We start from the raw sequence: 20,510 nt of genomic DNA, 5'->3' as shown, positions 1-20,510 counted from the left end.
ATGTTTTCATTCATCTTAGGTACACACCTAGGAATAGAATTGCTGGATCGTGTGGGAACCCTACCTTTTGAGGAACTGAAAAACTGTTTTCCACAGTGGTTGTACTGCCAGCAATGAGCGAGATTCCAATTTTCCCACATCCTCATCAACACTTGTTATTATGTTTTTGATTACAGGCATCCTAGTGAGGATGAAATGTGATATCTCATTGTGATGTGATTTGCATTTACCTGATGGCTAGTGATGTTGAGTACCTTTTCATGGGCTTAGTTGTCATTGCATGGCTTCTTTGGAAAATATCCCAGTTATCATTTTTTTTTCCCTTCAAAATATTAAGTATAAAAGCAAAGTGCAGAAAAATAGTATGTTACCATTTAGGATAAAAAGGGTATACAAAGGCATACCGGTTATCTTTTTTGTTTTTTTAAATTTTATTTATTTATTTATTTTTGGCTGTGTTGGGTCTTTGTTGCTGTGCGCAGGCTTTCTCTAGTTGCGGCAAGCGGGGGCTACTCTTTGTTGTGGTGTGCTGGCTTCTTATTGCAGTGGCTTCCCTTGCTGCTGAGCATGGGCTCTAGGCGCGCAGGCTTCAGTAGCTGTGGCACGCGGGCTCAGTAATTATGGCTTGAGGGCTCTAGAGCGCAGGCTCAGTAGTTGTGGCACACAGGCTTAGTTGCTCCGCGGTATGTGGGATCTTCCTGAACCAGGGCTCGAGCCCATGTCCCTTGCCTTGGCGGGCGGATTCTTAACCACTGCGCCACCAGGGAAGTCCTACCAGTTATCTTTTAATTCATATATTCATCAGGCATTTATGAGCACCTGCTGGTGCAAGGCACTAGCCCAGATGTTGGAGATACAAAGTTCAGTAAAACAGGCGCACATTCTGCTCTTGGAGAACGCAGAGCTGTTAACGGAAGTAAGGTTAAGGGCAAGACTTCAGTCCTTGCCTGACAGCAAATCCCAGCTCTGTTACTTTTATGGAAGATCTTGTACAAACTGCTTAACCTTCTGGAGCTTAGTTTTCTCATGTCTAAATTGGGGATAATAGCTATTTCACATAGTTGTCGTGACTATTAAATGAATTAATGTCTGTAAAACTAAGTGTCAGAACTCTTCTCTCCCTTTCCCTTAATCCCTTGTGTCTTCCCGCCCTCCCATCCCTAAAGGAAGTCGAGGTTCAGCACCTCAGTTTTCTTCTTTCATTTAAGTCAGAATGGGGGAAAGCCCCACTTCTACAAGTCTGGGAAATGAAAACCTTTTTTCTGTCATGTTTTAGAAAGTTAATTTGAGGAGGAGCGCCTTGCCACTGTTGAAGGGCACATTTTTAATGAACAGCTTTCCCTGAAGAACTTTAATTTATGAGGAGCTAAATATTCAGCATGGGAAAGTACCTCCTGCTCCTCATGTCAGAACTTGCGCCTTGCTAAACCTCAGGCCCTTTTGTGTATTTGTCAGTTTTATTTCCCACAGTTTAATTAAAAGGGGTTTCTTTCTTTCTAAGGTCTGATAGAACTTGCTGTGTGTCTGTGTAGAAGATTACCTAAACAGGTAAAAAATAACCAACAATGAAGTTGGGTGTTAAGATCCAAATGAAACAATTCCTAGTTTCCTTTGACAGCATCTAGGGTGGTTGTACGGAAAACTGTCTTAGGGACTTACGAATAAATTTGAAGTAGCCGAGTATCCTTCAGTATTGTGAAAACAGAAACGTGGTTATTTTTTCCATTTGCTCTAAAGACCTGCAACTATTTTTTTTTTTTTTGGCCACACTATGTGGCTTGTGGGATCTTAGGCCCCTGACCAGGGATTGAACTCAGGCCCTGGCATTGAGAGGGCCGAGCCCTAGTCACTGGATCAATGGGGAATTTCCGACCTGCAACTATTAAACTTGCTCATTTGCAAAGTAAAAGCAAGAAAATTTTTATAAAGAGGCAAAAAAACCCAGTAAGGAAGTCATTGATTCTTCTTTGTGTTGTCTTTGTGCCCTTTTCCTGATCAGAACAAACAGTTGCGAAGTGTTTGCTTTTGGTATGGGCAATGTGTGGCTGTTTCAGGGCAAGCGAAAATATGCTTACTTTTATTCCTTTGTGAAGACTGGAAAGGGAAACAAGTTTTAACTTGCCTTGAGATTAACTCACTCATCTCACTGCTGTTTATAACAGGTCAGAAACTTTTATTCATCAGTATAGTTTAGGGTCAGGAGCCTTTAAACTGGAGACTGGGGTTTACGTCCTAGACTCTTAAGTAACTGTGACCTTAACAAGTGATTTCACTTTTTAGAATCAGTTTCCTCAGTGGTAAAATGAGGAAGTTGAACTAGATTGCAGGTCTCTTCTGATTCTAAAATTTTATGATGCTATATTAAGCACATTTGCTCCTTTTTACACATTAGTATAATTGACTGCTGCTGACCTATTAAGTTCTTCTGGGAGATACTAACCAGGCCTAGTAATTTCAGTTCCTTTTAAGATCCCGTCTCTAAGCTGGTGGTATTAGAGGTACAAAGTCACAGGAATTTTGTCAAAACTTGTATAAATGAGCAGAATAGCTCAGCTTTACATGTTCCCCTCCTTTTAAAAAGAGTTATTTTGCAGATGGAGGAACTTTGGGAGGCTGCTTATTATCTGCTTATCTAAGTAACAGGAACAGAAAATAAATCTTCACTCAAACTGAGCTGTACAAAGACACTCATCACTGCAGGCGGATGCATCATGGCTCAGTGTTCCATCTTGAAAAAATTGCCTAATGCTCCAGCTCCTTTTGCTTTGGTTGGGTTTTGGCACCCTCCCCCTCCTTTTAAAAACTGCTGTAGACTTCGAAACTCTGGGTGCAACTTGTATTCGGTACTGTGTCATATACACGTCAAGTGTTAATAACATAATTTTCGAGCACAGAATAATTTTTCAAGGGGTTATGTCTCTGTTGACATCCAGTTCTGACTTTATTTGGCAAACATCCTAAACTGAGTCTTTAATCATTTAACATTCTACTTCTGTCTTTGATGGAAAGATGTAAAACTTTCTATTTACCTTCAGCACCTTATTGTGCGATATTCTCAAACGAACACTTAAGGTTGTTGGTACACTGACTTTATAAATTGCCCTGTAAGGGCTCTGCCAGTTAGACATTGGAAGTACAACTCCCTTTTAGCACCATTTGAATTGAGGAGCCAGTTAATTTTCTGACCCTTCCTGGCTGTGTCAGCCCGTTAGTGTCTAAATGGGCTTCTCACATTGATCCTTTTAAACAAACAGTGACTACATTATTTATTTTCATCTTATGTACTTTATCCTTGCTAGAGATATGTAGTTTGTGTTTTTAATCTTTGTGTTAATTTTAAAGCTATTTGAGTCTGGCCCGTTTAAAAAGTTGTATATTGTGTATGAAATATATAAATACTTATGTAGATAAGTATCAGTGAAAACAGATCTTAGTGGTCCTCTAGTACAATAAGGTGACAAAAGGCTAAAGAAGACACAGAATTATGCCTCCTGGACTCTTCCTAAACACCAGTATTTCCTCAAAGATTTCCAACCCCTGAGTAACCTGTCAAGAGTTCTTTGACATCTGGGTTGTCCTGTTGCTGTCATCAGTCTGGGTAGCAAGGGCTGCTCAGGGGTTGGAAATCTTTGAGGAAATACTGGTGTTTAGGAATATTGTTGAGAATGGAGTTTTTTAAAAAAAGGACATGGCTTTAATATTGGATAAATATTTGTTAAGGAATCTACCATATGAAAGGCACATTGATCCATAGTCAACAAGGAATAGTTCCTTGTTGCAAGTGAAGACGGTGAGGACCACGGTTTTGAAGGATAAATGCTAGCACTCTTACTCCGACATGCGTCTCTTGGGAGTTAGTATAAGTAAATCCTGTAAAAACAAGGTAGTAAATTTGGTACATGTGGGCCTGAATGGAAGTACTGACAAGTGGCACCACAGTTAAGTTGGTGTTTTTACATTTTAATTTTACTTGTGTCTCCCATGTCTCCTTTTCCCTCCCTTTAACTTACGTTATTGTTTTGTGTCATGCTTTGTAATGATTTCTGAAAAGTATAAACTTAGCACTCCACGAATATAAATTATTACTAGCTCTGTCTTCAGCTTGTGGGTTAACTGTAAATTTATCCAAAGCAGTACCAAAATAACGTGAATGAATTGTGAGAGAGATATCAGGCAACCTTCAGTCCTTAGAAGGTTCTGTTTCTTTAGCCAGGTGATTGTTGGAGAATGCTAGTAATCTTTAGGCTAGACTGAGATGCTACTTTTTCCAGTGTATACAAGAAACTAAATAATGAACAGTGGTTTTCTTAATTTCATTTTTCACCTTGTATAGGGCTTCTTAGTTTGTCTTCGTCTTCTGCTGCTATGGATGCATTTAGATGTTTTAGACTTTGTACTGTATCTCAGTATTTCGTGGTATTCTCTTAAGAACACCACTGTTTCCAGATGCCCTGGCCTCCTGAACAAATTTGAGACACTGCCCCACCCTTTTAGGCATAGCACTCGGAAGGACAGTCACCTCTCTGGAAGATAGATTCTCTCATTTTCTCTCTTTCACTTCTTGTGTATGTTTATTTCTGAGAGGGCTGTATGACCTTTTCCCCTGGCTAATCTTTCCGTTATTCCTGAGTACTGGAATGCTCTGCTGAAGATGGTGGAATAAAGAAACAGAGGGGCCATTTGGATTTTCCCTCTCTGTCATCAGCCAGCCTCAGCAGACTTACCTCTCGCTTTACCCTTTAAGCCAACCACTTAGTTGCTGCTAAAACCAAATGGCTCCAATCCCCTGCTCACTCTTCACTTTAGTTTATCTCACTTGCTATCACACTAATGTGAAGCAGTGGCTCTTTGGTGGCCTGTGCCCTAAACTGTGTTTGGTGACATCACACACATTTTCTGTGTTCAAGGGGCAAGCTTCTGGGAGGCCCAGGCCTTAGGCTGACCTTAGGTGGCTTCACGTCACTCATCATCGTTCCCACACATTGAACCCTCGCCGTGGAGGAGATGCTCCCCTCTCCACCCCCCAAGGAGTGTTCTGTGTCTTCATTCAGTAGACTGACATGTTTCCCAGATGTTAAAACTTGGGACATTGCTTTTTCTTCCCTGGGTCTTACATTTTAAATTATAGCCATTAGACTGTTTCTAAGTCAAAGCCAATTTACTAAAGTTTGGGGGAAAAAAATAACAGATTAGTAAGAAATGAATAACTGACAATGCAGTTTCATCCTGAGCCCCTCCTTCTCTCCTATAGTTTTCCCCTCCAGTCTCCAGGCCTGTCTTTCCACATGTTCTTATTCCACCCTTCCTTGACTCTATGTTGGTTTCCTGCAATCAGAAAGCCAGAAGCAGCTGAGCGTGACGCCGCTTCAGTAGAACGATGCTTTGACGCCCCTCTTCGTGCTTGAAACGCTGCCTCCTGCTACATTGCCCTTAAATCTGCCAGTCACTACCTCTCAGGTTCCTTTCTTGTATATTGAGACACACTTATTAAATTTTCATCTGTAATTTAATCTCTGTACTTTGCTTTGGGTTTTGTGTGGGTGTGTTTTCAAGCTGCATTGAGCTATCAGTTTTACTGGGCAGTGCCTTGTGCTATAAGCAAGTCTTCTTTATACATCACGTATCCCTGTCAAATAGATATTTTAAAGGTCCTTTTACAAAAAAAAAAAAAATTAAAAAAAAAAAAGGTCCTCTTACTAGAAATGTTATTTTTTCTTTTTTTATCTTAAGAACAATTAAATTATTCAGTTTTACATTCAAGAGTTTACACATTTTTCCTTTCCCTCACATGTGTGTTGTAATGAGGTAGGAAAGACGAATGTTGCATACCCACGGGGACTTGGGGTATCTGATTGGCAAGTTCATTATCGATGTCAAGAGGAGAGCTACCTTATAATCTACGTTAAGCGTATGTTCTAGAGCTGCACTGTCCAGTACAGTAGCCATAAGCCACATATGGCTATTGGCAAGTCCAAGTTGAGATCTGAGTATAGAATACACAATTGCATTTCAAAAACCTAATAGGAAAAAAAAAATGTAAAAATAGCTTATTAATAATTTTATATTGATTACATTTGAAGTAATATTTTGCATATATCAATATTTGGTTAATAGAAATAGGTTATTAATTTCACCTGGTTTAAAAAAAATTTTTAAACATGGTTATTAGAAAATTCAAAATTACACATTTGCCTCGCATTATATTTTTGTTGGACAGAGCACGTATCTCTGTGTCAACAAAGGTAATCTAATTTGAGACTTACAGCTCTTACATAGCATTCACTGGAGGTGGTAATTGAACAGTTTGCCCATAGCCTCATTGGCCTACTTTTTAAAGGAGGCTCCAGGGTTGGGAAACCTTATAATATTGTCATTTTCATCAAATGCTTAGAAGATGATGCTTTAGTTTGGAAATTGCAGTATTGCATCATTTTTGGTGTTCTTGTTTTGTTGAGTCAGTTCAGGACTTTTTTGAACTCTTGCTGTGTATCAGATACTTTTTTTAGGCCCGTTGGATGCAGAGACAAATTTCATCCCCGACCATGAGAAACTTAGTCATAGCATGAAGTGCAGACCAAACAGGAGTGAGCATGATTAATCATTCAATTATAGCAGACTGCAGGGTGGCTAGAGCAGTCCTGAGGAGGAGGAGATAGGGCAGGAAGCGGTCAGAAAAGACCTCTGAGGAGGCCATGTGTCTGCTTGTATTCTTCTAGAGTCATTCATTTCCTGTGTCCCCCAGAAGCCCTCACACGTGGGGGTGTGCCGCGTGGAGCAGTGGAGTGTGGGCTTTGGGTGTATAAATAGGCATGACTGTGCAGTTCCCATACGAGGACTATCTGCTCTGTTCACCTAGGAGATGAGTTATGTTTAACTTGGCCCCAGGCAAGCCTACCAGCTTATTGATTGTGCTTTGCTATCCTTCTGTGAAGTTGAAATACTTGACCTTCCTTGTTTTACTCAGGGATTGAAGAAAATACGAAAATGATCTTCAACTTTGTGTTTTATGTCTGTACAGAAATATCAATGTGAATGAAACTGAAAGATGGGGAAAAATGGAATAACTTGGCTTTCCTTAGTAGAAGTACAAGTCAATTTGGAAAGCGACCAGGGTGTTGTGTAAGTGTTTTCGGTGACTGAAGCAGAGGAGCTCAGGTTACAAGGCGGCTCCTGTATTGGGGGTGGGGGACAGCAAGTGACACAGCAGGCAACAGACGCTTATGTAACCGTGACTTCAGGGGACGGGATTGAGCTGTGAATGAACTTCCCAAATTCAGGAACATGATATTAGAACACAGCCTTTGAGTTTTTCTCTCTAGCTTGACTTGAAAATTAGCTTCAGAAATATCTTTCTCTAAACTAGACTTTCCATTAAACCAGAACTTCTTTCCCCCTTCCTTTCTATTATAAAGTGCATGGACTTTTAACATTTTAGAAATAGACAGGAGCTCAGAAGTCTCAGAGTGCAGCTGTCTGCAGGTAAGTCACTTAGCCTGTCTGATGCCCGGTCTCCTCGCGGGCACCCAGCAGGGTCGAGCAGAAACCTGAGCGTCCAGGTAGGTGCTCACTCTGCAGTCGGGGGCAGCTTGTTTTTGGAGGCTCACTGTTAAACTCCCTCTCCTGGCAGGTTAAATTCATTGCAAATTCTTCAACTCTCCTCTGCCTCCCGATAGAATTTCCAGATTTGGTCAATAGAGGAGTATTTTCATGTTGCTGATGGGGCAACATGGACTGTAAAGGGACTGTGGGGGAGTGTGGAGATGTGATTTGCCTCGGAGGATGCGGTGCCGGGCTGGAGAGCACCAGGAGACTCTGCACTTGTTAGAGGCCGATCTTGTCAGGTGTGGTTCTTCCTTCCCTCATGGCAGAGTACTCTTACTTTGGCAGAGGTTGAGCCACAAGTCCTTTCACTTGTGAATCCTTGCCCTGTCACTTAGGGAGTTTGGATTTGAAACCTGAAACAGTGGAACTACGAAAGGACGGAGTTAGAAACCGATCTTAATGTAATGAGTATCCTTAGGTTATATAGATGACAGTGCCGGGTTCCAGGAAGGGGTTAAATACTAGTTTAAGGTCATCCAGCTGGGGCAGAATCCAGGTGTTTCATTTCCTAATCTAACCCTCTTTTCCTAATGTTTTTTTTAAAAAAACAATACATTTTTTATAACAGTAAACAAAAACAAAAACCGCAAAACAACAACAAAAGAGTAAACAAAACCTTAGGAAATCAGAGAAGAATTATGAAGACTATTATTTCTTTTCATTTGGACATAATTTATACCGTGCTTGTTGTGGGGAACTGCTTATTTTGAGGAACCTCTCATTTCTGTAAATTGCTTAAGCTTTTTTTAGGTTACAGGGGGTGAGGAAGACGGTGGAGTTTGGATTTTACTAAAATATCTTATATGATAAAAATTTTTTATTATGGGAAATTTCAGACATTTACAAAAGTAAAGTGAGTCGTACCATCACCTAACTCTTGAACACTTACCAACTCATCGTCAGTCTTATCTTACATACAGTCAGACTTATGTGTTGTTTAAACATATTTTGCTCTTGCCAGTAAAATGTCTTTTTTTTTTTTTTGGCCGCACCACTCGGCATGCAGGATCTTAGTTCCCCGACCAGGGATCAAACCCTCGCCCCCTGCAGTGGAAGCGCAGAGTCTTAACTGCTGGACCGCTAGGGAAGTCCCAGTAAAATGTCTTTTTGCTTTTTTTTTTAAAAAAATACAGTACATTTATTTATTTATTTTTTAAAAATAAATTTATTTATTTATTTATTTTTGGCTGTGTTGGGTCTGCATTGCTGTGCGCGGGCTTTCTCTAGTTGTGGTGAGCGGGGGCTACTCTTCCTCGCAGTGCATGGGCTTCTTATTGCAGTGGCTTCTCTTGTCGCGGAGCACGGGCTCTAGGCGCGTAGGCTTCAGTAGTTGTGGCGTGTGGGCTTCAGTAGTTGTGGCGTGCGGGCTTCAGTAGTTGTGGCGTGCGGGCTTCAGTAGTTGTGGCACATGGGCTCAGTAGTTGTGGCTCACGGGCTCTAGAGTGCAGGCTCAGTAGTTGTGGCGCACGGGCTTAGTTTCTCCGCGGCATATGGGATCTTACCGGACCAGGGCTTGAACCCGTGTCCCCTGCATTGGCAGGCGGATTCTTAACCACTGCGTTTATTTATCTTTCATATAATTATGCTTTTTGTGATGTGAAGCATTTCTGTCTCAGGTGCTTATCCTAAAATATTCTTTGAGTTTACTTAGCTGAGATGATTCCAAAGCTCTTAGCAAGAGTTTTTATCTCTTTGCCACTGTATTAGGTAAGAAAAGCTAGCTGCTGTAGCAAGCTCCACTAATTTTAATGACTTAAATGGATGAAAGTTTATTTTCAGTTATGGAGGAGTCCAGGGTAGGTATTCTCTGATGGGGGAATGAAGAGAAGTGATGCAGGGATTCAAGCTTCTTCCGAGTTGTGATCACATTGTCTTCCATCCATGCTTTTGAGGTTGCCCTGCTCATCTCCATCAAGCCACCGGAAGGGCCAAGAATGGGAAGATATTACGGGGGAGGCCTAGAAGTGCACACATCCCAGGCACTGCTCTCATTCCATTGGCTAGGACTCAGTCACGTGGTCACCCTGAGCTGCAAAGGGAGGTGGGAAACGAGGTCTGTGACTCCTGGAAGAGAAAGAAGTCGGCTTGGTGAACACCTAGCCTATCCCCATGGGTACCCACTTCTAACTGCTTACACTGGCCTGTTGGTTTCATGTTCCTGTGCACATAGCACAGTGGAGTCTGCTTCCTCACTCCCTGGTTGAAGCCCATTTTACTGTGGCTCCAAAAAAGTCATTAAAAGTTTTTTTCCTGCTTAAGAAATTATATCTGTTCGTTAAATAAAATTTGAGAAACCCAAGAAAACACAAAGAGGGTATTAAAAACTCCCAGTAATCCCATCACCTAGAGATAATTACTGTTCATCGTTTATTACATTTCCTTCCAATTTAAGAATGTTTAACCTCTTAGAAGTAACAATAAAATGTCACTAATTCTTATTCTGTGCTGGCTTGAAAATTCCAGAACTCATGGGGGTGGGGGGAGGGAACCACAACAATGACAACACTCTGGCATTTTTGGCTTTTCTTAGCAAAGATACACTATTGTGGAGCTGTGGTGAGGCTTTGTACTTCTGGCATTTTCGAAATGAGCCTCTAGCTTACACATTATAATCCTTATTCCTCTTAGTAAATAAATATTGGGATTGGTGAAGTTAGCGATGCGGTAGAGTGGCAAGGCCAAGGTGATGTTTTAAGTTTATGATTTACATCCTACTCAGTTTTCAGAATTCTTAAATATAGCTTAATTTTCCAGGACAGAATACTAAGGAAAGGTGTTTGAAACTGAACTGAAATAAAAACTTGCAAACTTGAAGTATATAAAAATACCTTCCTGGTGGTGAGCTGCATACTTAACTTCAGGTGGATGAGCTTTTCTCTGCTCACCTGCATTGCCTATGCTGGTCAACACTGGAGAATGATGCTGCTTAATTTTACATGGGAGGATAATTTCTTGGGACAAGGTGCCTGTTTTGGGTCATTGGCTCCAGGTTCAGGATTATGGAACCTTCTGGTTTTTCTTTAATGTAGTGAGGTTGCCTCCTAGAGGTGGTCAGGCATCAGAATCCCTGTTTGTGATGTCATTGTGACCTCACAGCCAGGATTGCTCACAGTGTTTGCCCAACTTCTGCCCGGATATGAGGTGAGGCCTGGCAGACAGTTTGCAATTCTGCAGACACCATGAGGTACCAGTTTGTCTCATTTTGCTAGATTTGTGTCGACTTTTCTGCAACTTCAGTAGATAAAAAGTAAAGACACTGACATTGGACCCTCTGTATTTTATTAAAAAATAATGTATAATGATAAGAATATCACTGTTTTAAAGTATCCTCTGGCAGGACATTTGAAAATAGAAAACTCAGCAGTAGAGCAGAAGTATTTTGCTGTGTGAATAGGTATGTAGATAACCAGTGGCTCAATCAGCTATGAAATTTGCTGTCAATTTTCCTGTTCCTTGCAAATAAACATAATATTTTTGCTCTGTGAAAATGTATCTATAGCACTAGACAAGTAACAATTTGGAATGATTAGACTTGGTTTGTCAGTGGTATAAATTAATCACCTAGAGGCCTAAATTCTGATGTATCACAATTGAGAGGTTGTCACCATTTGGTTCTGAATATATTGCTTTGCTCTTTGTACTTGTTTTAGTGGGAGCTGGAAGAAGAGGTGTTGGTTCACGCAGATATCCAGAAATCTAGTCTCTAAGGGTTAATACATAATATAATTGTCTTAAGGATTGTCCTCCTTTAAACAAAAAAAAAATTTCAAGGACCTCTGTGTTCCTGTGTGCTGGGTGCAAGCACTTGATAAATTATTCCCTCCTATTTTTTTTTTTTGGCTGCACGGCATGTGGGAATCTTAGTTCTCCGACTAGGGATTGAACCCGTGCACCCTACATTAGAAGCGTGGAGTCTTTAACCACTGGACCGCCAGGGAGGGCACCCTCCTATTTTTTTATTTAAGTAGATATTGGACCCTTTTCCTAAGTTTATTCCCATGAGTCGAGAGATGAAGTGGGCAAAATTTTTTTGTTGTTGTTACTGCTTTTTCCCCCGAAAAGCATGTCAGTATTCGAGAGACTCAACATCCCAGTTTCTGAAGTAGATCTCTTTTTCAAAGCATTGTCCTATGTATTCCCTATTTTTTCCCCTCTGTAACAGTCACATGTCCCTATTTTCCTAAACACACATGACCCAGAGTCTTAAAACATTTACTTTCTTTGAGACTAGGAGGCTTTTTTAGATTCGCTTGGTGTGTTCCCTTCCAAAGGTGTCGGAGAAGTCTCCTTCAATTGGCTTTTCAGAAATGAGTCGTCCTGTACACGTAGGTTGTAGACACTCAAAATTGCCAATGTAAAGTCAGTTTTATCTACGGGGACAATATTTAACTGCTTTAGATCAGTTTTCACTATTGAAAGCATTTCTGTGCTTTCAGCATTTTTTTAAAAAATAAATTTATTTATTATTTTTTTGGCTGCATTGGGTCTTTGTTGCTGTGTGCGGCTTTCTCTAGTTACGGCGAGCGGGGGCTACTCTTCGTTGCGGCGCGCGGGCTTCTCATTGTGGTGGCTTCTCTTGTTGCAGAGCATGGGCTCTAGGCACATGGGCTTCAGTAACCGTGGCGCGAGGGCTCAGTAGTTGTGGCTCGCGGGCTCTAGAGCGCAGGCTCAGTAGTTGTGGTGCACGGGCTTAGTTGCTCTGCAGCATGTGGGATCTTCCCAGACCAGGGCTCGAACCCGTGTCCCCTGCATTGGCAGGGGGATTCTTAACCACTGCGCCACCAGGGAAGGGAAGCCCTCAGCATATATTCTTATGCAGGGAGAATAGAACTGAATCTTTAACTTCTGAATTTTCATTCACTTTGCAAGACCTCTTTCATGGAAGGGTTATCAGGATGGGGTCTGAATGGTAGTGGGTGTTAGCAGATGGGAAGTGATCCCAGAGGCATGTTGAAATGACACTGTGGCAGTTTTCTGGGGTGGCTGGAGCAGTACCTGCTCTCTGTGTCTTGCATAAAGTGTTAGATGGCAGTAGTGTCACCTCCAAACTTGGGCTTCGTTAGTAGGGTCTTTTCTTTCCTCCCCCGTTCAAGGTCCTTGTAACTAAACCACTGTTCTTACTACAAGTAAAAGTTTTCTTTATCTGGATGTTTTCAATGTTCTTACCTTTATGAGGCAGATGATAGGTGATTGCTTATTAAATTGCTTATTGAAAGGAATAACTGCAGTAAGCATATGTTCTGTGTTTTGAGAAGGTTATAGTCTTGAACAGTATCTTCTACCTCTGAAAATTTGTTTGTTTAGAATGGGAGAGTGATTTGTATGTGATTTCCTGTCCAGTGATGTGTAGTGAGAGAGGTTCTTTCTGAGAGGAAAGTGGGGTGCTTGGATTCTTAAAAATAGTAATAGCTAGTATCTGGCGTTTTCTATGTCCCGGCATTGTTTTAATCTCATGAAACCTCCCCAGATGCCGGTATTTTCCAGTATCTAACACACTAGACAAATGTGTACCTGTCCTTGACTTCATAGAGGGTAGAAGACTTTTTTTTTTTTGGCCATACCCCTTGTGACCTGCGGGATCTTAGTTCCCCAACCAGGGATCGAACCCGTGTCCCCTGCAGTGGAAGCTCAGAGTCCTAACCACTGGACGGCCAGGGAAGTCCCAGAAGACAATTTGTTTGTTGGGTGGAAGAATAGTCCTACTTCCTGAAATCCCAACTTTGAGTAAAGCTGACATTCTCAAGAAATACAACGCACATTTCTTTTTAAGAAATACCAAAGAGGATAGGTCTTTTAAGGTTATTTGCTTCCCTGAAATAAATATCTTGCCCTTTTATATTTGTTACTTAGATCAGATCTAGGAGTTAAATCACAAACACAGGCTGTTAATCTAGTTCAAAAGTTTTGCTTTTTCCAGGCTTGGCTTTTTTGTCTTCTTAAAATAAACCTGTAGGTTACACAGAAACAAAACAAAACAAAACAAAAACTGTTCCTCTGGTGTTGCTGTTTGGCAACAAAGCTTCCGGTTTTTAGGTGGAAATGTAACCCTTTCACTGAGAGGGAGGGAGGCAGAAGGGACTGTGTAGCTGAGCTGCCGGTGGCCTGGGGCTCTTCTCCCTGCTACATAGTTGGCTTTTGGAAGTAGGTCTCTCTCTGTCTCCCATTTGAGAATGTACTAGCAAAACAGTAGCTATTGTTGACTATTCAGAAATGAGTTGTTAAGTTCTAGAGATGAACATTTTACAAACGGTTTTTGGCTTGGAAAATATTAGAACTGTGGCATCAGTCAGTGGTGTAAATAAAGGATTCTGGGGGTTCTTGTGTGTGGTATATGTTGCAATATTATAATTTGGAAGGTGGGATAATAAAGTGATGTGACTGCCTTAAAAATAAATGAAAAAAATACACCAGAACTTAGTTTTTTCATTTAGGGAGGTGTTCATTAATTATAGTGATAAGCCATTCATGAATACTTTTTTGAACTGTTGGAATTGGCCCATGTGCCTTGGATAAATTTTTGCTATGTTCAGTAGCTGCATGTCATTATATTTTTGAGGTTTTGGATTCAAGTTTTGGAAACAGCTAGTAGTGTTTTAAGAGCCAAGTCCAAAGAAGAGTACTGAGAGATTGAGATGGTCACTGTCGCCTTGGTTCACTAATAAAGTGCAACTTATAAACTGTCTCTGAAGTTATTTCTTCTTTTTTTTTTTTAAATGCAGGCTGTAAATCTGAGATGGGGCCCAACACTGCATTTCTTTTTTCTTTTTTTTTTTTTTTAATTTATTTTATTTTTGGCTGTGTTGGGTCTTCGTTTCTGTGCGAGGGCTTTCTCCAGTTGTGGCAAGCGGGGGCCACTCTTCATCGCGGTGCGCGGGCCTCTCACTATCGTGGCCTCTCTTGTTGCGGAGCACAGGCTCCAGACGCGCAGTCTCAGTAGTTGTGGCTCATGGGCCCAGTTGCTCCGCGGCATGTGGGATCTTCCCAGACCAGGGCTCGAACCCGTATCCCCTGCATTGGCAGGCAGACTCTCAACCACTGCGCCACCAGGGAAGCCATGAAGTTATTTCTAAAAGAAGAGTTAAGGGGACTTCCCTGGTGGCGCAGTGGTTAAGAATCTGCCTGCCAATGCAGGGGACACGGGTTCGAGCCCTGGTCTGGGAAGATCCCACATGCCACGGAGCAACAAAGCCCGTGCGCCACAGCTACTGAGCCTGCACTCTAGAGCCCACATGCCACAACTATTGAAGCCCGCGCGCCTAGAACCCGTGCTCTGCAACAAGAGAAGCCACTGCAATGAGAAGCCCGCGCACCGCAACAAAGAGTAGCCCCCACTCGCCGCAACTAGAGAAAGCCCGACCGCAGCAACGAAGACCCAATGCAGCCAAAAATAAAAATAAATAAAATAAATAAATTTTAAAAAATAAATAAAAAGAGTTAAAAATATTTTGACCAAAGCAGTATTATTCAAATAAACTTACCATTTCCTCAGGTGGTCACTTTGAAGGACACTGTTCATTTGGCACGTAGAGGGTTCCTGGAGGTTCTAGAACAGTGTTGTCCAATAGAACTTTCTATGATGGTGGAAATTATTCTATATGTTGCATTGTGGCTCTTGAGCGCTTGAAGTGTGGCTGGTGTGACTGAGGAGCGGAATTTTTAACTTGATTTCGTTTTAAAAGAATTTAAAGTGGCTAGCGGCTACCATATTGGAGAGTGCAGACCTAGAATATTTAGCTTTCAGCCTGACTTGTAAACTGGGGTGAGCAGCTTATGCTAAGATACCAAAAGTTATCAAGGCAAAGTAGGTTGTGGCATATCTGATCCCCCTCCCCTCCCGCAGTGCGAAGAGTAGTAGAAAACTCTGGAATTTGTCATTTGTGTTCAGTGGTATCCAATCTTTATAGCCTCTCCAAGTTTATCCTTGCTAAGGTGTTGTCCGAAGGGTTTTAGATGAAAACCTTTCTTTGTATTTGCAATTTAATCATCGTCTTTTGATGCTCATGGTTCTTCCCTGAAATTTAAGACCTACCCCAGCAGCCAGCCCCCATCTGTTACAAGCACCCATGGTTGGAGTGAATGAAGACTTGGCATGCCACTGGAAAAGGGGCTGCCAACCTTCGGTTTAAATCTTTGCTTGGTAATGGTGGTTAGGTTAAGATAACTGAAATGAACAAATGAAATACATATAGGGCTTAAAGGGAAACTCTAGACATCTTTTGTCTTGTACCAGTAGAGTCTTAAAGTTTTTTTTTTTTTGGCTGCACCTTGTGGCTTGTGGGATCTTATTACCCGACCAGGGGTTGAACCCCGGCCACGGCAGTGAAATCTCAGAGTCCTAACCAGTGAACTGCCGGGGAATTCCCTCTAAGGCTCTTTATTTATTCATTCATTCATTCATTCATTCATTCATTCATTTTATTGGAGTATAATTGCTTTACAATGTTGTGTGCATAGCGAAGTGAATCAGCCATGTGCGTACACACATCCGCTCCCTCCCCACCCCCCATCCCACCCAACTAGACCATCACCCTCTAAGGCTCTTTAAAGTCTCCTTTTCATTTAACTTTCTAAATTGATTTCTTACAAGAATCTCCTAATGTGAGCCAAACTGAGCGTCTCATTGTCTTATTCACATGCTTTATACCTTTCCTCTTCCTTCCTTGGTCTTTTCTGAAATTTTTCTGCCTTTTAAAAAATCCTGACTGCCAACAGCTGTTACTTTCCTTTGACACACAAGTTGCATTGTGTTCTTAGTTATTTTTCATATATGTGGGTCTTTTCTCTCCAACTGCATCATAAATTCTTGAGCTTATGCCTGCGTCATATATTTTTCTGTCACCTGTAGCAAGCACCAAGAATAACTTTTTAAAATATTGGGTAGGGCTTCCCTGATGGCGCAGTGGTTGAGAATCTGCCTGCCAATGCAGGGGACACGGGTTCGAGCCCTGGTCTGGGAAGATCCCACATGCCGCGGAGCGACTAAGCCCGTGAGCCACAATTGCTGAGCCTGCGCGTCTGGAGCCTGTGCTCCGCAACGGGAGAGGCCACGATAGTGAGAGGCCCGCGCACTGCGATGAAGAGTGGCCCCCACTTGCCGCAACTAGAGAAAGCCCTCACACAGAAACGAAGACCCAACACAGCCATAAATAAATAAATAAGTAAATAAATAAGTAAATAAAATATTGGGTATATCCCAACTGGTTTGTAAACTCATTTAAACGATTGAGACTATTTTTCTCATTTTTTGTAGCGAGCATAGTTTATAGAGTATCATGAGGGATATAATGACTAAAATACAGTTTCTCCCCCCAGGGCATTTGTAATCTGTAGAATCAATAGGCCGTGTACACCCAGCTCAGTGTGCTAGGTGATAGGAAAGAGATACAGACTCAGTTCTATGGGAAATTGAAGGATGAACACATTTTCATTGGAGAAGGTTTTGTGGGCTGGCTGTATCCCTGAATTTGCCCTTGAGTAAGGTTTCAGCAGATGAAAATAACTAGGCTTGGAAAGGGCATTCAAGGCTGAGTGAAAAACCTGAAACAAAAGCATAGAGTGAAAGCACCAGGGCTTCTGTAGGGGTATTTGCCAAATCGATCATGTGGGTGATTCATGTGCATGTAATTGAGAAAATGAACCTCTGATCTTATCAGTTGTTCAGCAGTGTTTCTCAAACGTTAGCCTCAGAGTTACCAGAGGGACTTAAAATGCAGATAGCTGGCCCCGCCCCCAGAGTTCGTTTCAGTAGGTTTGGGGAGGGTCCCAAATTATTTGCATTTCTAGTAAGTTCCCAGGTGACGCTGCTGCACATTTTGAAAAGTGCTGATTGAGAGCTCCTGTCCATCTGATATCTGCCTTAGAGAAATGTCTGTCTTACATATGCAAATACCCCGGTGTCAGTGCATCTTTGTGTTCATGTTGCTTTATGTACACACATCTGGTCTTCCTGTAGATTGTAAGTTCAGGCTCCTTACATCACTCAACCCCTAGCACAATGCCGTATCAGTGGTAATACAGTAGTAAATCCTGTGCTTGCTAACTTGGCATCCAGATCTAAAATTATCTGAACAAGAAGCACATGCTTTTGGAAGGCCTTATAAACTGGGAAGCCCTTTATGACTCAAAATGTAAAGCAAAAATGCATATAGCAGCAGTTCTCAAACTTTTTTCCTTAGGACCCCTTCACATTCTTAAAAATTATTGAGGTCTCCAAAGAGTTTTTATTTGTCGGTTTTATCTGTTGATATTTACCATACTAGGAAGTAAAACTGAAAATATTTTAAAATATTTATTAATTCATTAGACATAATAATAAACCCATACATGTTATATTTCTTTAATGAAGAATAACAATTTTCTAAAGTAAAAAATTTAATGAGAAGATGGCATTGTTTTACATTTTTGCAAATCTCTCGAAATGTCTGGCTTTAACAGAAGCTTAATAGAAGTGAACTCCTGCATTTAATCTGTAGTGATACATTTTTTTTTTAATTGATTGATTGATTGGTTGATTGCTATGTTGGGTCTTCGTTTCTGTGCTAGGGCTTTCTCTAGTTGCGGCAAGCGGGGGCCACTCTTCATCGCGGTGCATGGGCCTCTCACCATCGTGGCCTCTCTCGCTGCAGAGCATAGGCTCCAGACGCGCAGGCTCAGCAGTTGTGGCTCACGGGCCTAGTTACTCCGTGGCATGTGGGATCTTCCCAGACCAGGGCTCGAACCCGTGTCCCCTGCATTAGCAGGCAGATTCTCAACCACTGCGCCACCAGGGAGGCCCCATGTTTTTTTAAAAAATTTATTTATTTATTTTTGGCTGCGTTGGGTCTTTGTTGCTGCATGCGGGCTTTCTTTAGTTGAGGCGAGCGGGGACTACTCTTCATGTGGTGCGCGGACTTCTCATTGCAGTGGCTTCTCTTGTGGAGCACGGGCTCTAGGTGCGTGGGCTTCAGTAGTTGTGGCGCACGGGTTTAGTTGCTCCATGGCACGTGGGATCTTCCCGGACCAGGGCTCGAACCCGTGTCCCCTGCATTAGCAGGCAGATTCTCAACCACTGCGCCACCAGGGAGGCCCCATGTTTTTTTAAAAAATTTATTTATTTATTTTTGGCTGCGTTGGGTCTTTGTTGCTGCATGCGGGCTTTCTTTAGTTGAGGCGAGCGGGGACTACTCTTCGTGTGGTGCGCGGACTTCTCATTGCAGTGGCTTCTCTTGTGGAGCACGGGCTCTAGGTGCGTGGGCTTCAGTAGTTGTGGCGCACGGGTTTAGTTGCTCCATGGCACGTGGGATCTTCCCGGACCAGGGCTCGAACCCGTGTCCCCTGCATTGGTAGGCCGATTCTTAACCACTGCGCCACCAGGGAAGTCCCTATACATTGTTTTGGTTGAAGTACATGAAGAAAATTGGCCTCACAGATTTATAGGAAAGGAAGAGCATTTTCAGATAATTATGGATTTTCTTCTTTAATACTACTCCAGGGCTTCCCTGGTGGCGCAGTGGTTAAGAATCCACCTGCCGGGGCTTCCTTGGTGGCGCAGTGGTTGAGAATCTGCCTGCCAGTGTAGGGGTAAGCGGGTTCGAGCCCTGGTCTGGGAAGATCCCACATGCCGCGGAGCAACTGGGCCCGTGAGCCACAACTACTGAGCCTGCGCGTCTGGAGCCTATGCTCCGCAACAAAAGAGGCCGCGATAGTGAGAGGCCCGCGCACCGTGATGAAGAGTGGCCCCTGCTTGCCATAATTAGAGAAAGCCCTCGTACAGAAACGAAGACCCAACACAGCCAAAAATAAATAAAAAAAAAAAAATTAAAAAAAAAAAGAATCCACCTGCCAATGCAGGGGACACAGGTGGGATCTTACTGGTCTGGGAAGATCCCACATGCCACAGAGCAACTAAGGCCGTGCGCCACAACTACTGAAGCCCACGTACCACAACTACCGAAGCCCGTGCACCTAGAGCCTGTGCTCCGCAACAAGAGAAGCCACCACAATGAAGAATAGCCCCTGCTCGCCGCAACTAGAGAAAAGCCTGTGCACAACAATGAAGACCCAACACACCAAAAATAAATAAATAAAATAAATTTATGTATAAAAAAAATACTACTCCAAAAACTTGATAGGCTGTAGTTTCTTAAAGGTGGCATCTCAAACTATATTAATGAACTTTTATTGTTACGTAAAAATCCATTGGTCTAATTTGTGCTTTGAATGAACCCTTTACCCATATGGGATTTTATAACATTATACATTGTTGGTTGGAAAATATTGATTTACTGAGTTATGAGATCTTCCAAATATTGGCACATTAAAAATTATGTTTGTTAACCATCGATCTCATCAGAAATATCTGTAGTATTGCGAAGCTCTCAAGCTCACATCAGAGGATAGGTTTTCCAAAATTCTTTCTCCTGAAAGCTTAAATTTTATCATTGTCAACAAATAGTTGTTTTCCTTGAAGTGACAGGCTCACATAGTTCATTTTCAAGAAAGTGTCTGCTGGAGATACCGAGTGTGAGTAACCACAGTGTGTCAGGGATTCTTTCAGGTGGAAATGGTGTTCCCTGAACAGAGTGGCTGATTGAGCCTGCCTCTCAGTTGCACGTGTGCTTTTTATTGAGACGGTCATTGTGCAGGGGTGTGCAGCAGAAGTGCTTCACGTGGACTTCCCATTTTGTTACTCAGAATATTAAAAAGGCACATATTCAAGGTTGAAATTTAATAAAATTATTCATTTTTATGCTTTAGCAAGTGCTTTATCACATTCTTATGTGAAAGTAGTTTTTTTTTTTTTCCTGGAAGCACTGAATACAGAAAAGAATAGCACAGTGTGCCTCTACTGCCTTGATTATGGCATCTACACTTTTTACCCACTATTGCTACTGTACCACTAGTGCGAATGTCAACATTGCAGGAGAAGG

The 20,510-nt window shown here is 42.0% G+C and overlaps 1 protein-coding gene across 5 annotated transcripts in view; it reads left to right on the top strand.

Moving 5' to 3' along the window:
* The window catches only part of CLIP1 (CAP-Gly domain containing linker protein 1), a 125,239-nt gene that overhangs the window by 8,196 nt on the left and 96,533 nt on the right, over window positions 1-20,510 (top strand). Inside the window, exon 1 of one of the 5 annotated variants that reach the window (XM_082418006.1) lies at window positions 7,191-7,479. The exons of 3 other annotated variants lie outside the window; for them this stretch is intronic. The gene's annotated coding sequence lies outside the window, so the exon portion shown is untranslated. Of the gene's footprint in view, window positions 1-7,190; window positions 7,480-20,510 lie in introns of those variants that run through there. One more of the 5 variants, XM_082418003.1, reaches the window with a different exon arrangement.

Source organism: Balaenoptera physalus (assembly GCF_965194825.1).
Source record: "Balaenoptera physalus genome assembly, chromosome: 12".
Taxonomy (NCBI): domain Eukaryota; kingdom Metazoa; phylum Chordata; class Mammalia; order Artiodactyla; family Balaenopteridae; genus Balaenoptera; species Balaenoptera physalus.
The sequence above is the reverse complement of the archived record's forward strand: the minus strand, read 5'-3'. Positions and strand labels throughout refer to the sequence as shown.